The sequence below is a fragment of the Protopterus annectens genome, chromosome 1.part1, assembly GCF_019279795.1.
Source record: "Protopterus annectens isolate FY-2018-M chromosome 1.part1, PAN1.0, whole genome shotgun sequence".
NCBI classification, from domain to species: domain Eukaryota; kingdom Metazoa; phylum Chordata; order Ceratodontiformes; family Protopteridae; genus Protopterus; species Protopterus annectens.
The window spans coordinates 642,069,392-642,092,542 of NC_056726.1; positions in this window are offsets into that span (position 1 = coordinate 642,069,392).

Genomic DNA, 23,151 nt, shown 5'->3' on the forward strand with positions numbered 1-23,151 from the left:
CTGGGACCGGCCTTCCCATACGTTCTATCATTAGGTGTGTTTAATTACAACATAAACAACAGCATTCCAAATTAGTTGTAACAACATGCAGTAATATTCCCATTAACCCAACACACCAAGGTTCCAACAGTTGAACAGCAAGCATATGACATGCATATATTGAATGACAGTGGACATTCCAACAGCATGTAGGGATGATTGGTGGCAACAGGCCACCAAGATTGTGGTGTTTGAACAGGGCACATGCATCAAAGTAAATGCAGATATTTATAGAACAATAGGACATATGTCCCAACAAATGTTTTGAGATTAGACATACCCATTGAGGTGTGGAATTGCATTGTTTCTGCACATACAGTAGGATGTAGAAAGAAACCTCAATTAACATTGTATAAGTACTTTTAGTCTACACTACATTCCTATTGACTGCAGGTGTATATCCCCTACATGTATTATTACACTTGGCAACATGCATTAGGTTGTGTAATGGGTTTGGCTAGTTCATTATATACCTGACCTATATCTGACATACTAACTGTCCAAGATGCAGATGTTACTGCTACATAGTTATTTATGTTATTTATATTTCTATATCTACATATCTGGATGTGTTCACATGACATTTTCAGTTAAATTTCTACAGAACCCTACATTTCGTGTAGCACATTCACATTTCTGGGGAACACATTAACAAGCTACTTGTGTGCCAGATTTACTTATGCATGCCAGCCATTAACTGACTGTTGAGGACTGTATATATGCTTCACAGCTACTGGTACTTCCATCATCCACTTTATATGGGACTGCCCAACTGTGGGTTGACAGCACGTATTACAATAGTACTATTTGTATAATGCAAGGGTACAACAACATTTCAAAGTTAGTGACACAGACACACTCCAAGTATTATACCTTTATTAATTACATTACACACTTTTCTACAGGCTCTCTCCTTTATTTGATATTACAGTGCATACGGAAGACATATTCAAGACATATTATACCTTTATTAATAGGTTACAACATCCTTTTTCAGGCTCGCTCACTTATTTTATATGACAGTACATGCAGAGATATTATTCCAGACTTATTTTACCTTTCTTAATAGGTTACTACACTCTTTTTCTGACTCTCTCACCTATTTTATATAACAATACATGCAGAATAATTACTAACCTGCCTGGTGGCGCAGCTTTAGCAGCCTATCTGCATAGGCTTGCTGATTCGCAGCATGGACACCTGCAGCTGTGAAGTAAATGAAGGGATATTGAGACATTCCTATCCATTATATAAACTAAATTAGCATGTCTTACATACTGCATTCCATGGCTACCTACTCAGTAGTGGGGCATCTTGCATGTCATGGGCCTCCTGTATCCATTGGTTCAGTAGGTCCTGCTTCCGTCTCTTCAGGTCTGCATAGTGGTGACGGATCTTCTCAGCAGTCTGAGGAACACCTGTGGCACTGGTAAGATCATGAGCTAACCAGTTCCAAGCCTCTGCCTTGTACTCCGTCCCTTGGAACTGGCCATGCAGGAGTCTTGACTCATGATGGTGGACAAGGAGCCAAACCATGTATTTTGACTCCTCGATGCCCCAGCGTTGCACTCGAAAGTGAGTACCCTCTCCAGCACCAGACATTCTAACTGCAGATGGGAGCTACAATCAGTGATGGTGAGTATTCCAGCCTATGGGCTTTAAATATGCCACATTTCCTGCACTTTTTTGTGATTGGACATTTTTGAAAATTCTCGGCTGACTGCAGACCTGCTTACCAATGGTTAATCTACCATTTATAAGTATATGTATGTTAACAGTGGCTGTTTATCCTAAGCTGTAATGGCTTAGTGGTTCAGTATTTTGATTATGGTGCATAGTGTCCTGGTTCGAACCTTGTCATTGCTTTTTATTTTACTATTGCCCAAACAGGCTAGGGGGTGTGGCTGTGTTTAGGCAACGTTGCTCTATGTTGCTCCACATTGCCCGACGGTGCACTGGTTGGCATGCCGTGCACCTCAGCGCAAACCGATTGCACTGGGTAAAGCACTATTTAGCTATGGGCAACTCTATTGTGCTGGGTATAGTGCTATTTAGCTATGGGCAACTATATTGCACTGGGTAAAGCACTGCTTAACTACGGGCAACTATATTGCGCTGGGTAAAGTGCTGCTTAACTACGGGCAACTATATTGTGCTGGGTAAAGTGCTATTTAGCTATGGGCAACTCTATTGCACTGGGTAAAGCGCTGCTTAACTGCGGGCAATTATATGTCAGGATCCTTTATAAATATACATTTTGTTCACTGATACGTAGGCCATTTCAATGCTTTTTAGTAAAAGTTTCATCATATATATCAGGAATTATGTCATATACTAACTTAAAACATAAAATAGAAAGGGGAGCTTTGGGACTCGAACTGTGAATGCCTCTTCTTTGTGCGAAGGCTCTACCACTACGCTATTGCTATTTGGCTTAATTTTGCATAAACATTCCTTATTATGCTCTTCAATGTCAAGATTGCTAACTGCAGCTAAGCAATGGGCACACCCACGCAAACATGCACAAATACGGGCAGCTATATCGGGAATTAGAAAAAAAAATGTAACTTTTACTTTTCATAACTGTACCGGGGGTTTACAGTGTGACGGAGTGTAGTGTTGGGTACGTAGACATTTCAGCAGACTCGCTCATGTGTGTTGACATTTCACAATTCAGACACTTACAGGGGCGTGGACCTTTGGACTGCTCGGCAGTCAGACACACACCCTGCCTTCCTACACAGTCTGTGTTGGACTTGGAGTGGAGTCAGCATGCCCTCATGAATATGCATGGCACGCTGACATCATACCGTTCAACTGCAGATTCTGAGTAAGACTTATTTAGTCTTACATGGAGGATTCGTGAATCCGGGCTATATATTGCCTGTTCGGAAGGAGGGATGGGCCTCTTTGAAATTGATTATAAGTATAGATCTGCAATCGTGGGACTCCACATATATCTGCTTACCTCACAAGACTCAAATATACTGAAAGATTTGAAACATGAGGAGAATAAATCTAAGATGACTTCTCTGCTCAGTCTACCAGAAGCATATCGGCATCAAGCAGGAATGGAAATCAAACCAGAAGTAGATAAGAATCCGGCAGCAACTGAATGTGCCAAAAAACAAAAGAAAGAATATAAGGGGTAGGACCAGATGAGAAGGCAAGAAATGTGGAAAATGCATAAATATAGTTGCAAGTATAGGAAACTTCTGGAAGAACCTCATTTTGATCAGGAATGAATGTAGGAATGGTTGAGGAGAGGACAATTTAAAGCAAGAGATGAAAGGATAATATTGGCAGCCCAAGATAGTGGGCTGCATACACGTTGGTTTACAAAGTCCATTGAACATGTGGGAGAAACAGACAAATATAGGTTTTGTAAAACCGAATTGGAAACAGTTGCACACCTCATTGCTGGTTGCAACATACTAACAGCAGAAGGACTGTATACTGAAAGGCATAATAATGTGGCGAGACTGTTGCACTGAGGATTGTGCAAACATTATGGTACTGAAGTGTCTGAAAAACACTGGAAACATCAGCCATAAAGCATCACAGAAATTGAAGATGTCTACATCACATGGGCTCACCCATTACCAACAGTTCAAAAGATAGATGCTAGAAAACCAGATATAGTGGTCCAAGAAAAGAAGATAAAAGTAGCATTGATCATTGACACCCAGTGACTAAAGTGTCTTGCATACAGAGAGACACAAAGTCATAAAATATCAGGATTTGCAGGCAGAAACGAGAGCAATGTGGAAGAAAAATACCCAGGCAATTCCAATAGTAGTAGGAGCAACAGGTCTTATAAAAAGAATCTACAATAGCATTTAGATATGCCACCAATATATATAACTCCATATGAATTGCAGAAAGAGTCATTACTGGGCACTTGCGGGTACTGCAAAGAGCACTTTTGGCTGACATCAAAGATTGAAACATCATTGTATTAGAAACCCAAAAGATTTGGAGAAATTAAAAAGAGCTAAACCACTTGTCCCATTGAAGACCATGATTATAGAAAGGTAAACCAGACTTTCCTATTCCCAGCAATATTATCAGCTCATCTTGTGGGTTGATAGGTATTCCCAAGCAAGAACATATATATGATTCTTCCACAGCACTGTGGGTGAGTCCCTGGAACTCCCTTTAGTGGCCTGTGCTTGGTTCACCTCAAGTGGAAGGCACACAGGAGTATCCCCATAAGGTGCCCAAAGGATAATTCTGAAGGCATGGTTTTAGATTATTCTTAATTTTTTGTGGTGGTTTAGCAAGGATTGTGCTGCTGCTTAAATGTAGCCTTTTTTTGAAGAGTCACTTTTGTATTAATGGTTCATGATATGTACTATCTGATTCATACGTGCCATTCACTGCCCTTTCTTCAACTGCTGAGTATGCCAGCTATGTGAATACATGCCTTATATTTTTTTCTTATATACTTCCATTGGACAGAAATATCTGGAGACTTTGCAGTTTATTTTCCACATCCACACTTTAGCAGACATAAATAATTTTGAGTACATTGCCAGTATGAGATCTCTCTAGACTTTGTTTATTTTTTTCTTTTTTTTTCAAGCAGAGTGTACTTGTAGTTGACAGAGCTAGAAGACTGTACATTTATTATAAATTGTGACATAGTGGGCTAAATTCACCTGTGTATGGGCCAGAAGAGGAAAATACATTCCAGACAGATATTGATAGTAAAACTTGACTTTGGTGCTAGCAAACTATAAGTGATCTGTAATTGTACATCACAGAACATATTGCATACACGTTAATTCATGTAGAGTTGCAATCATATCTTGCAATGTAAATATGGGCCAGCAGAGAAAAATACTTAGTATTTTACCTTGCAAATGATATTGGACTTTGGGGAATAAAGCCTCACTTTTACTATAATTATATTTTTCAGAGCTCATGCAGCAAAGGTTTCACATGATTTAGCAGGTTACAATATCAAACATTTTAGTCATTGTGGTTTCCATAAGGAAATTAAGTAGAGCTGAAAATGACATGTAGAAATGACCATGTCACAAGTATATTCCAATATATAACAAATACAGAAATTTATCTTAAAATCAATGTTATTCTCTGGGGAGAACATTTAGCTGCAGTTGAAAACAACATGTACAAACAAGGAAAACAGGTATAAGAACATATAATAATGCACATACAATACCCCATTAACCTCATTTGCAAATAATAGGTACAATGAGCAGATAGCAATGTGTGAGTGTGCTTCAAACAAATAATAACCGGGCAGATGAAGTATATTCATTGCAAGCAAGGAGTAGGGACAGAGAGTAGGGGATAGTTTTTGGTTCCCATGGAGTTATCATCTTTGGTGCAGCTGTGTCACCATGTAGTTAATATATTTAAGTGTCAGTTAAAAGTCTGTAAGCTTTTATATAGTTGGTTGTTGTATTTACTCTGCTGTAGTCTTTGAAGAAGAAGGGTATGTCCATGACTATCTAGAAAATAACTGACACCACTAGGATTAACTGTTGAAGAAAGAGATGTTATATAGAAAGTAAAGGAGGCAAAACAGAACAGCATTAGTGTTAAGAATATATGGTATACATGCAGACAGTGAGAGTTAAAGAAAGAGCCAGTGTTAGTAAGGAGAAATGAAATTAAAGTTTTAGTATACTGATAAGACAGGAGAGTAGTTTCAGATCAAGAGAGAGGGGCACAGAAAAGAACATATCATTTTCAGTTATTCTGATTTATTTATTGGTTCATGGTGTTAAGAAAGTACTATAATAAGAGTTTGACAGAGACAGCACTAGCTGAACATGTACAAGGCAGAATCCTAACAGCTCTTAGAAACAGAATAGGCTAAAATATGTAGAAGGTATAGATATGTTAAGTGCGATGAACTGACAAAATGGATGAATAGCATGGTGACATTAGTGTAGTAAAACAACCTTAAAAATATACAGACCCTCGCGACTTAAGCAAAAGCATTAAAATGGAACATGCTTGACTTTAAACTGTTGATGAAATTGTTGCAAATATGTTTAATACTGATCGATGCTGGTCAAGGAGTTTGGCAAATTATCCGAGCTCACAGTTCTGTGCATTTAAGTGTCATCTTGGCAGATACAGGTTTCCGCATTTCTGAGACTGTTGTTTTGGAGTACCATCAGCACAAGTAGTATTTCAAAATGCAGTAACATAAATAATTGAAAACTATAAGGCATAAGTACTATCAGTTATGATCTCATAATGTGTGAGGGTACCATGAAGGAGCATTAGTTTTAATGTATCAAGTTGCTCTACAGATTGAAGCAGAAAGACTATAAAAAGAATATAAATGTATTTATTTATTTATTTATTTTACATATTAAATCTGTGTATCTACTCTTAAAGACAAAGAATGTATCTTAGTGTCTGAAGATCTCAAAACCAAAATATTTTTTCACCTATACCTGCCAAAAGTCAGCCACCTGTGACCTATCTGGTTCATTCATGCCTCACAGAGTGATAGCCATCACAGACCCATTTGTTCCCCTAAAGGAGAGATTCAGTTGTAGGGCCATCATCCAGGCAGAGTTCAGGATCCCCCCTAGTTCCAAGAGCTCTTAGCATCCTCCCAGCAGTTTTTGAGGGATGCTAGCTCTACCAGTGTTTAGGAGAAAGAGCACATGGGCTAATTATATGACTGCCTCTGAGCTACATGCTAGTGTTGGGTCAGCCTTTTACTCTGGTCTAGAAACCCTTTTTTACACCACCCAGAGTTCTTACTGGGTGTCACCCATCTGGCAAATCAGGCAACCCCCCTCCCCCAAATGGAGAGTCATATGCCACGCACTTTAGTCCTCCTTCCCTGCTCCCTCCATCTCCTTTGCCCTCTAACTAAACACAGATTATCTGGATCACAGTTAGAAAATATCCCTCTGTGCCCCAAGAGTTGTATAAATCAAATTCTTATAAAGTCAGTGCCATGACAAACAGACAAAAGTCCTGAGGCAAATTGTCTTTTATACAGTTCACTGTAAAGACACAATATCTTTTCAAGTTTACTCCAACGTTTTAGCTGTAACAATGTCATTTTGGGAGCTATTAGTGTATGATATTTCATGGTTCTAGTCAAAGAAGCAATACCAAAGTTTCAAGATGGTAAAAAGCTGCTTACAGATGTCCCTTTTCATAAGTTCTACAAAACTACACAACAAGCAGCACTTCAAATGGATGCTAGCCAAAAAGTGTTTGAAACAGAAGTAGTGCAGGAATGTAGACCAGCAGTGTATGGACAAGGTCTTCTATGATGCTCAGACATATTATGATGAAACAGAGAAAATAATAATGGCAAGAGTCTTTGGTTTTCAATAGTTCATTCATTTTCTTTATGGTAAATTGGTTGCAGAAGAATCAAACAATAAGCCACTGAATTGCATTTTCAAGATGTCTGTCCATGAAGCACAAGTAAGAATTCAAAAAATAATCTTGTGTTTGTACAAATGTTTGTCTGTTTGCCTTTCAGCTTTTCCCAGTTAGGGGTCGCCACAGCGGAACTCCGGTCCGCTAATGATTGGCAGTAGATTTTCATGAATGCCGAGGTGCCAGCTCGACGTTCAACCTTCAACGAAGGCACGCCCATTTACGCATGTCTTTCGAATGCCCACCAAACCACAGGGAGGACATGCAGACTCCACACAGAAGGCACTCCCCTATGACTTAAATATTCAGTATAACCCAAGAAAAGAGATGCAGAAAGCTGATATATCATGCAGGGCTTACTTGCAAGAAGACCTGCTGGAGAACTATTTGGAAGTTATACAAATTATTTCTCAATTACTTATCCAAACTGAGAAACCTGAACTCTACAACAGAGGTCAGAGAATTTCATCTGTTAAAAGACATTGGCCAGTTAATGTTAAGTTGGTAAATTCAGATATTATAGAATATTTCCCACACTGTGTTGAGCTTTGATGTATAGGATACTTGGTGTTCAAAAGTGACAAGATTTCCATTCCAACACAACTCTTACATAAGATTCATAAGTCAAACATATGAATTGCTATGTTTAAGGAAAAAGCATGTGAAATTCTTTATCGGTCTATGTAAAAGAAGATATTAAGCAGCTGTTACAAATATGTGCACTATGTAGTACTTTATGGAATGATTGCTAGAGGAAGTGCACGTTCTTTCAGTTAAAATCCTCTGTGTTTTGATTCATTTTACAAAGTATGTAAACAAAGTACAACATATTATCTCAAGTCCAAATGCTGTACTGAGCAATGGGAAAGTATAACATATGCTCCAGACTGACTAGGACAAATCTAATGAGAATGTAAGTCAGTTCAGAAAAGTCAGGATTGTTAGTTTTTTGACTATAGAATACAGAGACTCACCTTTGCTGTATGCATCCAACACAGTTGTTGATGGGAAGATGTCTTAATGTCATTATGACAAAACAAGGTACTACCAGCACAGCTAGCTGGAAATTTGTAATTAATTATATGTCATTTGTGAATATCAAACCAATTTATGTAAGATGCTTGTGTACAAATGTATTGGTACAGTATGTCATGTGTATATCAAACTGGTATTTACAGATGTTTGTGTTGAAAAAGTATTTGCAAAGTGCTTGTGTTTAAAATGTATCCACAGTGTGCCCTACTGGAGGAGAACAGAAATGTACATGCACTACTGTAACTGTTTAAATATATATGTTAACAGAGGAAACCAGAGGGTTAACCTCAGTCCAGCAAACTTTAGAAAAATATTTGAAATTAAATCACTTTATAGGCTAGGCCATAAAGAGGCTATCACTCAAGTTTTCAATTCAGCTAGAGACACAAAGTCTGGACTAAGACGCTTTCTGTATTGTCTTTGGGGTGAACTAATTGCTACTTTGGAAGCATGAAGGAATGCAATGTTTTTATGACTTCTAGCATCTGCCAAAGATCTTTGCAAAAACCCTTGTCTGTGTATTTTTACAGGTAGATGCTAAATGCTGCCAGCTGCCAGCAATGGGGAGTTTTGCCAGGGAACTAGAAATAAAATTACCAGAAATTAGGTCATTCTGCAAGCTATCACAGCAGTAATATTTTAGATATCCCCCGGGATTCATGAAGCTTGCGCCAGGTGCAGGCATCAAGTTGGCATTCCAACACCAAAGATGGCCGCTGAGCAATTGAAGTACGAGCTGTTCCCACGTGCACTACCTGCGTATACTACTCCTGCACAACTCCTGAACCTTGTATGCTAATTACCCCATGTGCAGCAGTGTACCATGCAAATGAAGGTATGTAGCCATTCAGGAAGTGGTGCAGGCATAGTGTAAGCATGCAGAAATGTAAACCGTAGAAAACGGTTTGCATTTTTGCAAACCTAAAATCGGAGCCATGACAGCTGACCAATCACATGTATTATATTGTTAATATATGCCAATGGCTAAATATATAGCCATTGGCATAAAAAATTTGACAAAATATAAAATTAACATTTAATATATATAGTCACACTATCGCGACGTGGAAGAGTAGGGCAGCACCGCAAAGGGGATCGCAAGGAATACATAAAAATATAGAATAGTAATGGCAGGCATGCTACAACATACTCATGGCGCAAGGGTTGCTAAGAGGCAGTGACAGTGTTATGCGCAGTTGCTAGGAATTAGTAAACAATGCCATGCAAATGAGAGGAGTAATAGTGAATTGCAGATTCCCTGCTGGTGTAAGGATGCACCTCACAGCGTAGAGTTATAACACCCAGGTGAGCCCTTGAGATAAAATGACATCAAGAGAGGGGTGTGTCAAAATTGCTGTAAGCACATTGGAGCATTGCTAAACTGGTCTGCCCCTAGTTAGGCAAAGCTGCAGGATAGGGGTGTGTCGAATTGTCCATAGCTATGCTTAGCTGAGAGTAAACAAGGTAACCAAGTATGCATGTGAATGGAGATGAAAACGAGAGTAAACCCGGTAAACAGGTATGCGCATCACACACTGCAGCTGAAACAGGAAGGATATAGGAAAGAATGTATAAATGTTTCCTTCTTTCTACTGTTGTCTAGGTTTCTCATACATAACCTATATGTACTTACATTTTCAAATCACTCTGTTTCCTCTTGGTTATCTACTTAAAGTTGTATCTGTGATGTACTGGTTTTTAAATATTACTCTTTCATGTCACTTACTTTCAGATCTGTATATGTGTATAATTGCTGTAGTGGAGCTTTTCTCCTCGGGGCTCTACTGAAAATGGACATATATCCAGTTGGACTAGCCCGGTCAACAAATATAAAATAAAATAAATAAATAAAAGAAATAAGGAAGTGCTGCAGCAATGAAATTGGAGTACAGATGACTAATTAACACCTAGGAGCCTACAGTGGGCCATTGACAACAGCTAACAAGACTGCAAGCAGCTACCTGCAGAACAGAGAAGGGGAGGGGCTGTACTGGAAAGAAAACAGCAAAGTGTCAAAACAGAACAAAGGTGATATGCAGTATATCAGCTACAAGGCACATTTTCCATGACTGGGTAGGGAAAGTACAAAACAAGAAAGACGGCAGGTGGATGCATGCCTGATAATGGGAGTGGATCCAGGTCTAAAAGTGAATTAAAGGGTGACAGATTAATCAAGGCAGGCAAGTAGATCTCCACAATAAAGGCCCCACACTTGCAGTACTCATTGCAAAACCCATAATTAAGACACACAGCAGCTGGAATAGCTCATACACACCCACTTACATCAGCAGCATCCATAGCACGATAATATAAAGTGTGAAAGCACCTCACACACATTTGTGTATTCCCATACACTCTTCACCAGTGGTGTATACAGCTGGGGAACTTTTATTATGTACATGTTAGGGGCTGCCATAGCTTTGATCCACCGGCATGTGGTGGAGACTGAAGGTGGTCTGGAGGATGATGCGCATGACCACCACAGGCACCAAAGGAGGAGGAGAGTGTTCAGACCCAGGATAACCTACCAGGGGCTACATGATCTGGAGATAGTAGAGCATTACAGGGTGGACAGGGACACCCTATAGCAACTTGTGGAGCTTTGCCGGCCACACCTCAGAGCCAGAACAAACAGAGGGGAACCCATCCCAGTGGATACGTAGGTATGTGTAAGCCTGAGAATACTAGCTACAGGTTACATTCAAAGACCAACTGGGGATATCATGGGTATCTCACAGGCATCAGCATCCAGGGTTCTACACCAGTTCCTGGATGCCATGTTACCACATGCCAATGAGCACATATACTTCCCACGAATGCAGGAGGAGTTGGCCAGCAATATGTGTCTCTTCCACTGTGTGGCAGAATACCCAGAGGTACTGGGTGCAATAGACTGCATGCACATACACATCAAGTCACCACCTGGTGAGCAGGATAGGTGCTACATAAACTGCAAGGAATACCCCTCCATCATCTGCCAGGTCGTGTGCAATGCCCAGGGCATTATCATGGCTGTATGTGCTGGCAGCCCGGGAAGATATCATGACTCCCACAACTGGCATGCCTCACAGCTGTATCGCTTATTTGCCAGGAGGGGCATCCCAAATGGCCACCTGGTGGGGGATGCTGGCTATGCACTGGAACCGTGGATGATGACTCCCATCAGCAATGCACACACACCCATGCAGGAATGCCATAATGAGGCTCATGCACAAACCAGAATCATCATAGAGCGTGTATTTGGGATGCTGAAATCATTGTTCCATTGCTTGGACATATATGGTGGAGCCTTGCAGTACTCTCCAGGCACATGTGTCCACATCTTCATAGTGTGTGCAATGCTAAACAATATGGTCCTGTGGAAACAGCTGCAGCAGGGACAGAATGGTGAAGGCCCTCACAGCCCATCACCTTTGCAAGGGCCCCACAGGCACAGAGGTACTCAGACCACGAACACCCTGAGCCATCTCTAGTAGGCAGACAGAGAAGTGCCCAGTATGCCCATGCCTTGGCAAAGAGGGAATGTATAGCACATGCACTGACAGTGTAGGCACCTAGGGACTGACACATTTCTCCACCTGCACACACACTAAAAATGAATGGCACACACACAAGACTACCTGTAAATTGTCATGTATAGGCAGCCTACTGTGTGCATCCAGCATAGGCAGCCCTCAACTGTTGCACACACAACAGCCATTGGCACAAGGTAAGTCAACACCTGAACAGTATATTAAGCTATCAGCATATGCAGATACTGTATGTATAGATTCATAGGTAGGTACATGGCCAACTGCCAGAGGCCATTCATAAGGCCAGCCAAAATGTGTCAGCTTTTACTACCCCATTGATTCATTAACCATCCCTCTGTGGAGCAGAGCCAATGGCAGGATCCTTTGGGTGCATCAATTGTTCCCCATCCACCCTTCAAGGTTTCTCTTGCAGAGTGTTAGTGAGGGGCTCTGTATAATGAGTTAGGGATGTTATTCCAAAGTATGGGAAGTGTCTGTGACAGGAAGCTGTCCCTCCAGCATCTTCTGGTTATTATTGTGGCAATGTCAGCTCACTACAGTGTGTGGCTCACTGTGACATGGATTCCCATAGGTGGAGCATATCCATCAAGCCTGAGTTTGACATGGCTGTGCTGGCCAGCAGAGATAATCTCTGGGTAAATGAGATGTCACTGAGTAAAGCAGGAGTTTATTCAGTCTGGCTGCATAAGCCATATGTTGGAGGCCAGTATTCCCCTTGGTGAAGTACATTCGTGGACTCCCCAGCTGTTGGATGTGTTGTCTGAGGTACATCCCACATGGGTTATTATACCCTATGATGGGACTGATGAGTAATGAGTAAAGGGGAACTATAACCCCAGTATGTCTAGATGGGAATCCTTTAGTAAGCAGATGGCCTACATACAAGGATGTCCTAACTACTGTGGAGATATGATTGTCAAAGGGGAGATCACAATCTATCTTAGTCCTCAGATACCCCATTACCTCATCTGTATTAAAGTGGCTGCTGCTCATGTGTTAATATGTGGGTGCCAATTCCACAATGGAATGACCATGCAGTTAGTGGCACTTGGCTGGAGGCCATGTCATTGGCACCCTGTGACATTCTCTATGAGGCCCCTTGAGGGATGCCCGTGTCAGCTGGACTATCAATCATGGCTCCCAGTTTGCCATCATTGCCAAACATGGTCTGACATAGTCCACCTGTTTTTGCCTGTACATCTAAGATGTATATGCCAAACATTAGGGCTCCCAGGACTGAGTCCTGTGGGACACCAATCATGATTGTTTAAGAGTTGGACCTGGAGACCACTAGTCATACCATGTGGGATCTGTGTGTGAGCCCGTTGGCAACTCGACCTGTGATGTATGGGTGAATGTACAGGCTGGTGTGTTTATCAATAATACCTGAGTGGGGCATGGTATCAAAAGCCTTGGTGAGGTCCAGGTAGTATGTATGAGCCACCTCCCCATCATCTAACGTCTTGCTGACTGTATGTAAGATGTCGAACAGGGTCAGTAGGCATGAACTGCACTCAACCAAGCTGACTTGGGTTGGGTCACGTGTTCGAAGGTTACCAATGTTATTGTTAATGAGTGCCATGAGGATGCCAACCATACCATTGCAGACCAGGCTAGTCAGGCTTATGGGGTGGTAGTTACCATGGTCAGTTGTGATTTCACCTTGATGGAATGGAATAACCGTTGCCACATGCCATTGTATGGGCATGTAGCCTGTGGAGAGGCTGAGGTAGGAATGCTTAATTTGGTGGGGGGCAGGTTGTCTTGTACAGTTTGCAAGATGCAGTCTGGGTCAACATCTGCCTCCACTGATGCTGTGTTCTGCTGTTAGAGGGGTCCATTTCCAGCTGTGTCTCTGATGGTTGGGATACTGTACCTTTCGGGTAGTGTTGTGGGCTCTTTAGGGTGTGAAGTATGCACCAAATGTATCTTCAAGGATGTTGGCGATATCAGTAGGGTCAGCATATTTTGTGCTATATTTCACAGGCACAGTGCAAATCTGTGTGTTACCACATAGATCTTTGACATAGATAAAGAAGGCTTTGTGGTTATCTTTCGAATCCTTGCATATTCTCCATCTGATGTTACCCTTGGATGATGTCTTGAGGGACCTAAGTATCATACTAATAGTGGTCACAGATGTCTACCCTTCGTGGGATTTGCTTTGTGTCTGGAACACTGTCTTACTTCTGTAGTATTGCCTGTTTATTGCAGAGGTCCACCAGACTGGTGTCCTTGTCTAGGAGGAGTGAGTCTTGTTTTACCAGTGATGGTGTGATCCATACATCTGTGCAGGTGCTTATAGACAGCATTTGTAAATCTGTCTGTATCTTGTGCAGTATTTCCCCTTAGCGTGGGGGTTGTGAAAACCCCTACCCCTGTCACCAGTAGTGTAAATGTAGCTGTAGGAAAGGTATACACTGTGGTATCCGTGGGTGGGGGAGATGCTAGGATGTGGAAACAGTGAATAGTTCATGGTCAGATCTAACCAATGACTGGTTAACCTCCACTGTGGTGCACCTGTTGCCCATGTTGTTGATGACCACATCTAGTAGTTTCCACCCCAAATTAGGGAGGTTACCACCTGACACAGGGCATATGAGGTGATACATTCCAGGAAGTGCTGGTCCTGGAAGTGAGTACCGGAGTACGTTTCCCAGTTAATGGTATGGTAGTTGACATCAACCAATGCCAGGGTGTGCGTTAGGACTGTCATGTTCTCCACTGTCTCCAGGAAGGTGGAGTGGAGGTCCTGGGTCATGAAGGGTGATCTGTAGCAGGCCACATTTCACATTGCAGATGTGGCTTATGTTACCTGCACATGGATGATCACAGAGCTATCATGCTGCCCCACTAACCTGGAGGTGTAGGTATCCCTGATGAATATGGATACAGCCCCTCCATTTCTGTCAGTCCATGTTCTGTGGCTGAAATGTGTGGTATGGGTTGTAGTCTGGTAGTGCTGGTGTGCTCTCAGGAGCCATAAGACAAATTTCAGTTAATGCACAGATGCTGATTTTGTCCATCCTGAGGAGTGCTGTGAGTGCATGCATGTTGTGATCACAACCCCTGGTGTTGAGTAGCATAATCCTCATTGAATCTGCTATTGTGCTGTTTATGGAGGTGGTATTCACCTTCGAGACTCTCCTAAATAAGGCACCATGAGGGCGCCAATGGCCTTGTCCAGTATTCCAAAGCATAAGGCTGACACATAGGCTGGTATGGTATCATTGCATGCATGTTCCCCATCTGTGCCTGTTTTTCATCTCTCCTGTGTGTAAACTACTGGTAAGCAATAGAAAGCCTTAAACTTATACAAGTCTTCTAGCTTCCAAGATAGGCTTTTGGAGTGACTAAGTATCAGTGTTCTGTATGCTGTACTCAACTGTTTCCTGACTACATGGTGAGTTCACACTGTATATTGTGATCTGAAGGTCTGTTTATTCACATATTATGGCTGTGATGGCCTGCACATTAGAGGTCCACAGATAGCCTACTACCTATCTGCCAAGGGGAAATAGAAGCATAGCAACAGTGTGTTGGCCTTCCCCACACCATTGATGAAGTAACTGAGCCTCTGTCAAGCATAGCCAATTAAGCAATTCCATGTAGAGCTGCTGGAAGCTGTTGAAGACTGGGGTTGTGGAGGGTGATGGGGCAGTTAGTGATCTAAAGAGGGCATGTTAGAGTGGGTGTGTATGCAATTAACTAAGATATAAAATGTTAGTCAGAACAAGGGCATTTCATTCTGATGAAGTTTCCTGTGTTGGAAATGAAAGCGAATTTTTAACTCTTTTTATATCGCTAATAAACTTTGTACATGTTTTGGATTATCTGTGGATCATTTTTCTACTATGTTTGTGGGACAGCCTTCATTGGATCCTGTACTACTGGGGAATTTTTGTATTACCAGTTTTGTTTAATCTTCCCCTGTTTCTCCATTGCTATCTTTTTACTGGTCGTGGTTTCTCAATGGATGTACAGGATAGCCGAGGACCCTCACAACCTAGGAACGAACAATCCTTAATTGGAGAACTCACCAGGCTTTTACAAGCCTTTACACAACTGGAAACCAGTACTCAGGACAATGAGGACTCTATCTCATGCGCACAGCCTGTGCGAGCAAAGCACACTAGCCACAACAGCCCCAATAGGAGATTTTCCGGGGATTGTGGAGCACCATGCACTGAACAGAGGTATGATGAACGGAACAGTATGGAACACAATGGCAATGATCCATTTTTTGAAAAATATGCCGATATAAATTTAACTGATTGGTTAAACAAGAGTTTCGGAGCTAATGAACAACGTGAGCAGAGACAGAGACAAAAACAACAGGACACTTCTTATTCTGAGAAATGTAAGCTGCTAAAAAAAATATATGCTTAAATTTAAAAACTTAAATTTAGACAACTGGTTTTTAACTGAATGTTTAAAAAGAAAACATGTGCCTAGGGGGCTAAGATTAAATAAGTTCCCTAACGACACTGTTCTGGGATCTACGCTTTATAAGGATGTTGTGGACATTTTAAATAACTGTGGCTTGGCATTGATGAAAGTTATGATTAACAACAACAATATGCTAATTGATGAGCTTAATAGTAAAATTGATAAAATTAACAAAGAAATATGTGAAGACTTATTGTTCACTGTGAGAGAGTATAAATGTAATTATTTGAGAGCATTTAATGATGTCGACAATATTATGGTTAAGAATCACAAAAGAAAGATGGGTAAATTAGACAGAGATGACTGGGCCTATGAATACCAGCAAGCTTACCCATTAGGGTACAACAGTAATAAAAAGGAACAGCCTCGTGAGTTAGTCAGGGGAAGGTACACATATGTACACCACAACCGATACAACACTAGGTCTTACCAGTGGAGGCAACGAGACCACGATTATGAAACAAAAGATGATGTTAGTGTAGATATGCATAACTACCAGGGTGAGTGTAGTGATTTCGAAAATCCTTTAGAACCAGAAGGACCGAGAAGGTCCGAGAGAATATGGAACCTACACTCACACCCGACATATGCACAAGTAACAAACAAGTATGTTCAGAGACATTAATAGAACTTTCTCTAAATGACGATAGTAGTATACAAAGTAACAATACTTATGATACTACAGAACAAAATAGAGACAATATTATAGTTCGAGAAAATATGAAATCTACCCTTACATTTGACACAAGTGCAAGTAACCAACTGACATGTGAAGAAACACAAATGGATTTTTTGTTTTTTAATGACAATACTTTACAGAATGACAGGATGTATGATGGTACATAGTTAAATAGAGATAGTATTATAGTTAGTCAGCCAAACAGTTAATTTTTTATTTACAATTATACTGACATTAAAATCGAGGATAGACATTTTTCTTTATTTAAAAAGGGTTTTACCTTTGTTCCAGTTAATAAGATGGATATGGCTGAGATGATTCTAGGTATAAGGCTTTTTACTAGAAAGTTAAATTTGGAAGTCTTGGCAAATTTTAATGATTCTGAGAATAATACTGTATTTAACACTAATAAGAATAGATATTGTGATGGTTTGAACAGGGGAAGTACATACAACCCCCCCTTACAGAGTGATATTAGTAATTTTGAAAAAATAGTGATTAAGGAGGTTAGAATGCTTCAGCGTCATCATGGACATACCTTTTGTAAATTAAACCTTACTATAGAAGAAAAAACAACTTCGGATGAAATCAAACATCTTTACCCGAATGTCAGGATTATGAAACCTGACAAAGGGGGTGGGGTGGTACTAATGAATAATTGGTCATATATAGCAAAAATGATGGACATACTGAATGTACAGGGCAGATATACAATTATTTCCATTAACGAACTAAACATTGCCTACCACAAGATTGATATGATTATAGAAGACAATTTGATGCAAGGCTTAATTGATGAAAGATTATACAGATTTTTTTAAGGTGGAAAAACCTTTTCTATCTATTATGTTTGGTATTCCCAAGGTACACAATGGTGTTGAAAATCCACCTTTGAGGCCTATTGTAACATTGGAAGGCTCAAAAACACAACCATTGGCTATTTATACTGATAGTAAATTAAAGCCTTTCTACAAATTATATACACATATTTTGATTGATTCTTGGGATTTACTAAGCAAAATTAATCAATTACCATATCAATCACACTATTCATTTTTAACAATAGATGTTAAAGATTTATTTTCTGTGATTCTGCACAATATAGGACTTGAATGGTTTGAATATATGTTAATAGAATTCAAATTTTTGAATGACAACGAATTCAAACTAATCTTGGAAAACATAGAATTAGTTTTAAAGAATAATTTTATTTATTTTCGCAATGAAATTTATCAACAACTAGACGGTGAGGCAATGGGGGCAACTTGTGCCCCCATTTTTGCCAACATTGTTATGTTATTCTGGGAAACACATTTTGTTTTCAATTCACCATTTATGGTTAATATAGTTAAATATTTTTGTTTTCTGGATGACATATTGATAGTGTGGAAGGGTACACAAGATGAGGCATTAATGGCATTGGACTACTTTAATAATTCTACTACATTTCTTCAGTTTACATATGAATTTAACATGGAAGAAACACACTTTTTAGATATAAGTATTAGAAAAGATCATGAAAATCGAATATATGTATCTAAAATATTTAGAAAGGCCTGTTTTTCTAACTCTTACCTCCAATATTATAGTAATCACCCACCTTTACAAAAGAGGAATATCATTAAGGGACAAATGGTTAGGGTGGCCCAAATGACATCAAGATATACTGGGTTTATTGAAGAATTAGAGTATGTACACAAATTATTTTCAGAGAGGGGCTACCCAGACTCCATTATTATTCCCTTAAAGGAAGAGGTGACTAAGGGGTGGGGAAGTAAATACATACCTTTACTCAGTAAGGAAGTTAGGACAGACAACATGTTAGTTTGTAACCCTGAGTTCATCAACTACGAAGCTGGTAACATGACTACTAATACAAACACTCCTTTTCTTGTTATGACATACAATGCCAATACCAATTTAATAAGGAAAACTATCAACAGGACATGGGACTTTTTTAAGAGTATGCCAAATAGGTTAGGAATATTCAATAGACATTTATGTTATAGCTTCCGAAGGGGACCTAACCTTAAAGCTATTTTTGAGAGAAAGAAGCAAGTGAAAGATAAAAGGAAGAAAGGTACCTTCCGATGTGAAAGATGTCCCCAATGTACATTTATAGCTAACACAGAGGAATTACAGCTACCCACCATTCCCATCAAGTTTAAAGGGAAACAATATTGTACATGCTATACTAGTGGAGTAGTATACCTGGCTTATTGTACCTTATGTTGGGGACATTATGTGGGTAAAACAGAAAGGCATCTACGGCAGAGAATATACGAACACATGTACGATGTGAAGAGGAAGAAGGAGACTAATGCTCTTTATCGGCATACACTTTTTTGTAAGGAAGCTAATTTTAAGTTTTGGATTTTGGAAACAGTACTTGGGAATAATAGAGGGGGGGATTGGGAGAACCAACTCAGTTACCGGGAATTAATTTGGCAACTGAGACTAGACTCCAATACACCCCCAGGGATGAATGACCATGTGTCCCTTTTACCTGCCCTAAAATTAAGGGCAAATAGAATAAAACAAAACAAAAATAAAAACAAAAAGAAATAATACAAATACACAATTTTACGAATGTTAATTAAATTTAGGAAATTAATACATTTGAATTCTACTATTTGATTATTTATGTAACAACACATTTCTGTTGTATTATATTTTATTTCTTATTTTATACTGTGTATTTTTATGGAGTATTGACACTATTTACATATATATACACTGGTGCATAGGAATTTTGATTAACATTTATATATATATATATATATATATATATATATATATATATATATATATATATATATTTATTTTGATTTAACATACAATGCATTATGATATGTTATCTTATTTATTATTATTTTTTTGTTTTACAAGCTTTCATGACATTTGTTTTATGAAAACAGACATATGCAAAACCACAGTGTTTTGTTTCTTTAAATGCTGCTATTTGATTAAGGTGTTTAAATTGAATGCAATTAACTAAGATATAAAATGTTAATCAGAACAAGGGCATTTCATTCTGATGAAGTTTCCTGTGTTGGAAATGAAAGCGAATTTTTAACTCTTTTTGTATCACTAATAAACTTTGTACGTGTTTTGGATTATCTGTGGATTGTATTTTTCTACAACGATTGTGGGACAGCCTTCATTGGATCCTGTACTACTGGGGAATTTTTGTATTACCAGTTTTGTTTAATCTTCCCCCGTTTCTCCATTGCTATCTTTTTACTGGTAGAGGTCCACAGATAGCCTACTACCTATCTGCCAAGGGGAATTAGAAGCATAGCAACAGTGTGTTGGCCTTCCCCACACCATTGATGAAGTAATTGAGCCTCTGTCAAGTATAGCCAATTAAGCAATTCCATGTAGAGCTGCTGGAAGCTGTTGAAGACTGGGGTTGTGGAGGGTGATGGGGCAGTTAGTGATCTAAAGAGGGCATGTTAATGTGGCAATTCAACACCATTCAATTCCCCCAACAGGTCTTGCAGCTATCAAACTGGACAGGCTCCCCCACCCCCTGGCTGTATGGTTCTGGGACACATGATCCCAGGGGTGTATAGTCTGTTACCCATTCACACAACAAGGTTTCCCTTGAAGTGTGTCAGTGAGGAGCTATGCCTAATGTAGTTAGTAATGTAATGTATTGTCTCACAATACATTTGTTATATGTTGTTATTTCAAGAGTACGTGAAGCTCAGTGAGTTTGGGGGCTCCCGCCCTTTGCTTAGCCTAGCTTACACATAGAAATCATCTAAATAGGAAATAGGCGGAAGCAACGTTAATGTCAACAGTGTAATGGTTACAGCATCCACATAGTATCTGTTTACAATCCCGATAAAGGCAGGGATGTTTATCATGTGCAGAAGTATACCTTAACCACAGCTTGCATATATAGGTAGTAATTGTCTGTATAATAAACATTCGAATCACCCATATAAACCCATGTGTGCAGGAGAGTACAGTCAACAGAAAATGTAATGTTATGTCAGCACATAGTGAGATGTTACGTCACTGACATGTATATATCCAGAGTAGTTAGCGGATGTGGCCGTGTTTGCGCACACAGGTTATATGTTACAAAGTTTGTTTAACTGTGTTTAACCGCTGCTATCATGTCACACAAACACTTTTAAACATGCTTACAACTGCTTAAATGAGCCTTATTCTGCAGTAAAAAAACATTCATAAAGTATTGGAGGTGTTGAACCCTGGACCATGCACACTATAGTCATGGGACGTACCACTAAGCCATCTGAGGTGTACACATGTTTCATGGTCTTGAGACTACACCTTATACCATATGCATTTCACTGTAATGATCACAAATGGGACAGTGACTTTGTGTACATATGTACAGTACATTGCAATGTACTGTAGTTTGTGAACCAACACATTCCAGTCTACACATGTATTACTGTTACAAACTAATATGATATATATAAATATATATATAAATATATCTATATATATATATATATATATATATATATATATATATATATATACATATTTATTTATATATGTATATATGTATATATATATATATATATATATATATATATATATATATATATATATATATATATATATACATATTTCAACGCTCCGGAGAGCACACCTGCATGACCATGTTATAACACATACCTCACCTCTTGCCCATTATTCTTTATTGGAACACATGGGCGGCAGGTGTGTCCATATTCCTGAAGGATATGTACACCCCCACAATAATTGCAGTTGCATAACATCAGATGCATTATGCTGAACAACTACCTTTGTGCCAACGTGGAATTCAAAATGTACCTTGAGACAGATCACCCACCAGGCCGTGGACTTCCCAACTGTCATAATGTGCTGTAATGGGGAAGATTAGGTCTGAGACAGAACCATAATAATGGCTACTCTCAACTATTCCATTATGAACTGGGAAGGCTCCGCATGTACCAACACCTGCGCTTAATGCATGTTGGATTCCATCGACGCCACTGACCTGGATCACAGTAATCACACAAACAGGGCTAACAGTATGCTACACATAGTTTGTCTCCAATGCCAATGTTATGTTTCCTAAGAGCAGAGTGGTGAGTGTAATGGCACCCATACAGGTGGACAATGCATGTGCAAATGCTGAATCCTACACAAATGAACAATAAGCAGTCACATACGTGCAATGATTGTGCCATTGAAACAGAATCAGAGTCAACCCAACACAAACAAGTAGGCAAATTGGTGGTATCATGCTTTAAACTGTACCACAGAAGGTAGTAACTGTTGCAAGAGTGAACATACATGAGTGTAGGTGATCTCTGGTCAGCCTCAGTAAGAATCAGATACACCATATAAAACCATGCAAAGCTACTGTGAAACTAATCAGCCACATATTATGAGGCCAAGCACAGAGCATTCTATAGCTGTGTCATTAATCGTAATGGCAACGACAAGACCTGCCATGCTGCACAGCACTATGGCATGGGAGGTACTGCACCTACAGAAATAGCACTGATTCATCCAGATAGGGTCTCTGAGAACATAAACCAACTCCCACCCTCCCCCACCCCCAACAGGTAGACTTAGTAATATATCCATGTACACTACAGGGCCCCATGTACTAACGACTATGCAGGTACAAGCTGCACTCTCTAAAGCCATACATACAGCTTTCATGGGACCTGTCAACATCCCAGGGTGTATCCTACACAAATGTAAGAACATTCAGCTATCAACATGCACATCATGTTCAGTCATAGCTCCATGTCAGGCTGTGAACACACCAAATGGTGCACAGCAACAGTTGTCACACCCCACAAAGGGGGAGACACCATTGATAATGGGACATAGTGCACAACTACCCTGCTGAGTCTGGTCTGTACAGCCATGAACCTTGGTCAACGTAATTGATGTACACAGTACAGATGTAGATGACAGTAGGGTTGTTTCACACTGCATATAATGACCTTGCCAGGTCGTAGGACACCATCACCCATACAGTGTTCCAGCTACACTCAGTAA